Genomic DNA, 3,796 nt, shown 5'->3' on the forward strand with positions numbered 1-3,796 from the left:
AAAAAAAATTAAAAATTTGAGTAACATTGAATGGCTTTGTAAGGTCATTTTATTATTTTTTAATTATATTAATTATTTAATAAAAAATTATTTTGAAAAATTATTAAAAATATATAATATATAAAAAATTTCAAAAATTTTGAGGAGGCCATGGCCCCCCCATTACAAAAGGACGCTCCGCCCCTACATACATACATACATACATATATGTTTGTGTATACACACACACACACACACACACACACACACACATATAAACAAAATACAGCCCACAAATAGGATTCCCATGTTCAAAACAATCAATATATGATTGTGATCAATAAACTCTCAAATTCATGAGTACATAACATATTCAATTAACTCTTACCACACTTTGATCAAATATAATGTTTCTCAATATTTGTATAAACAAATACAAAATGACCCAACCAATGGAGTGACTTAAAAAGGAAGTGACAATCTATTAAGTGTCTCGACAATCACTTATTGAATGTGATGAAGGGTAGACTCTTTAAGGATGCTTGACCAAAAGATCTACTGATATGAAACCACAAATAAAATTTACATGTGTGAGTTATAAAAACTTAGTGAGTAAATACGGGGAGGGAAACAAGCTAACCAGAAGAATGTTTGTATAAGAATACTTTTATAAAATTGTGCAAATTTATGAACCAAAGTCATAAACTTTGTCTAAATCATGTAAGCAAATGCTACGTTAGACAACTTAATGTTTTAAATCACTTATAAAGCGCCTTTGAAGTTGGATATAAAATAACAAGTCAAAAGCCATTAAAATCACTTGAAAGGGTGATTTTTCCCTAAATATGGCTATAGGTATCAATACCCTTATGAGAGGTATCGATACTTGTTTCAAACAGACTGCCTTTAGGCTTCTTGGCAGCATGGGTATTGATACTTTTGCCCTTGGGTATTGATACCTTTGAAACAAAATGCCCTTAAGGGTATTCTGTTTGTTAGGTATCGATACCTTTCACCATAGGTATGCATCTAGAAATGCCTGTGAGGCATTTTGGAAGCACAAGTATTTGTCACGTCTCATTTTTAGAGGATTGTGATCGACATAAACACCTATATAGGTATGTCCTATTAGGCCCAAGCAAGCCTTTCAATCAACACGTGTGGGCTTGTCATCTACCACATTTAAACAAACATACAATATGTTAGCACAATAAGCTCAATGTGAGAAATTCCAACAAAGGGGATGAATTAGAATTTTTTGAAATTTTTTTCCAATTTTAAGAAAATAAATTTTTCTTAAACCAAGCTCGCTTTTTGAGATAAATAGGACAATAAATTTCTTGCGAAATAAAAGAAGTCAAGAATACAAATAAACTTTAGAAGAATGAGATGACAATGAACACAATAATTTTTATAGAGGTTCGACCTCCTTGCTTATGTCCTTTCCCTTAAATTCACTAAGGAGTTTAAAATCCACTATTGAAATAAAGTTCAATACAATGCTTTTTATGGAGCAAACATAACCTTAACAATAGTCTTTTCAAGGATGAGACTACAACTTCACTACCTTTTACTTGGGTTAAGGTATAACCACTCAAACTACCTTTTAACTTGGTTAAGGTATAGCCATTTAAGAGATTACAATAAATGAGAAGTGAAGAGCTCAAAAGCCTCTTAAATGTTTAGTAGCAAGATAAGTACAAATGTTTGGTGATGAGGAAAAGGAGAAATTAAAGCATAATATATGTTACAATTGAAAACTGCACCAGAGCATTTAGCTCATGTTGGTCTAAAGAGCATGCTAGAGGGGGGTTGAATAACACTTTTCGAATAATATGAAAATTCTTTCCAAGTTAAGAGTTGATTGAAAGAATTAGATAATGGAAGTTTAAGGCTTGTTGGGGGAATGATTTAAGAGTTAAGAGTAAAAGAAAAATTAAAGAAAGGAGACAAAGCACAATGATTTATAGTGGTTCGGTTCCCTTAACCTATATCCACTACCTTGATCTCCCAATCATGGATTTTCAAACCAATTCACTAAAATCAGTGAAATTCCCAAGCTTCCACCAAGCTTTTACAATGGTTTTTCATAGGCTCACCCACAACCTTTAACAATCGTTTTTCCCAAGATTAACCAAAACCCAAAACTAACTTTTTTAAGGTTAAGTTTTAACCTACAATAACAACCAAGCTAACCCACGCTTGATCAACCCCTTAAAGTGCCTCGTAAACTTTAAGTAAGGTAGGAATACAAAGATACAGATCTACATATGATGACCTAACTAATCTAAGTTGTACAAGCTTTAGTATAAACACTTTCATAAAGATAGAGTAGAATAAAAGTGTAAAGAGAAGGTTTTTGGTCTTCTAAGTTCAAAATCACTCTTGGTAGCTTCTCTTTATCATTTCTGACAATTTGAACCTTTATTTATACTCGGAGGACAATTTCTAGCTGTTAGAAACAGTTTTGGTGTAGAAATAACTTGTAATACCCTGTACTTGATGTGGTGAGAATAAAGCTTATTGGATGCCAATTGAGGTTAATTATAATGTTTAAAAGTGATGAAAGATGAAAGGAACAGTTGGGATAAAATATTCCGCACGCGAAGAAATAATAATAAAATAATAATATTTTATCAAGAAAAAATTCATGAGATAAAAAGTGATTCGGAAGTGAATTGAGACATAATAAGGTATTTTGAGTACCAAGGAGACAAAAGGAGACGAGGAAATTTTTGGAATAAAATAATATTAAAATATTAATATTTTATTCAATGTCAGAAATTTTCATGAAGGAGGAGTATATGGTCAATCTAAGTGGGGGAGAAGAAGAATGAGAAAATTTTGGAGAAAAAATAACGTTAATGGGGCCGTTTGTCTTTATTAAGTAAAGATAGCGCGGGTAAATAAATATTTTAAATATTACGGGGACACTGCATTGAGTACAAACTTCATACTTTATTTGTACATGTTTAGAAGAAGATAATAGAAGGAAGTTGGAGTTAAATGAGTGTTGGGAGGACTAAATTAAAATGAAAAGAAACAAAAAGGGTAAAACGATAATTTTAAGTGAAGTTTGGTCAAAGCTTCCAAAAGAAGCTTTGACTCTAATTTTTTTCAGCCCAAAACCGTTCTTATCTCCTCCAGCAAGATTTTTTCCTCTTCTCCTCCATGCTCTACACCATTCTTGTAGCTTCCATGCCATTTTCTCTTTGTCCACCATGAAACCAAGTTTTCTTCATTTTCCTTTCCATGTTTTCTTTTCCTTTCTTCTCCAAACTTCTTGAGCACTAAATTTACAGCCTTTAACCACAATTTCCAGCACATCTAAACCTTAGGAGGAGAAGAAAGAAAAAGAGAGAAAGGAAGAAAAAGCTTGGTTTTGGTGATTCAAGCAAGGAACGGTAAGAATTCTTGTTTTTGGCTTGAGTAGTCTTTGAAAATGAGTTAGTGACTTAGAGAAATGTCTTGTGGCAGCAAAGATTGGCTTGATTGGAGAAAAATTGGTAACATGTAAGCCAATAAACCCATGGGTACATGAAGGACTCAAAGTGGAAAAGAAAAACGGTAAGCTTAACACTATGTTTTAAAGCCTATGGTTAGTTGAATATTATGAGGAATTACGATTGTTGAAAAGATTTATTTGCCTAAGCTAGTTGAAAATTATTAAGATTGTATGGCATGTTGTTTGAAAGAAATGAAAAAGGAATATTGTGGATGGAGGATTGAGAAACAAATTATTGAAAGTTAGATAGATAACGATGCATGTAAACTAGGAAATAATCGAGTGAAAGTGAGAATGATTATTGTTGCCACA

At 32.3% G+C, this 3,796-nt stretch overlaps 1 long non-coding RNA gene across 1 annotated transcript; it reads left to right on the top strand.

Annotated features, from left to right (window-relative positions):
- Positions 1-3,250: 3,250 nt before the first annotated feature.
- Positions 3,251-3,544, top strand: LOC148762420 (uncharacterized). Its single transcript, XR_016026253.1, has 2 exons — positions 3,251-3,383; positions 3,457-3,544. It is a non-coding gene; the product is annotated as an uncharacterized LOC148762420 (long non-coding RNA).
- The last annotated feature ends 252 nt before the right edge of the window (positions 3,545-3,796 follow it).

The sequence above is a fragment of the Theobroma cacao genome, chromosome 5, assembly GCF_053813885.1.
Source record: "Theobroma cacao isolate CCN51 chromosome 5, ASM5381388v1, whole genome shotgun sequence".
Classification (NCBI taxonomy): domain Eukaryota; kingdom Viridiplantae; phylum Streptophyta; class Magnoliopsida; order Malvales; family Malvaceae; genus Theobroma; species Theobroma cacao.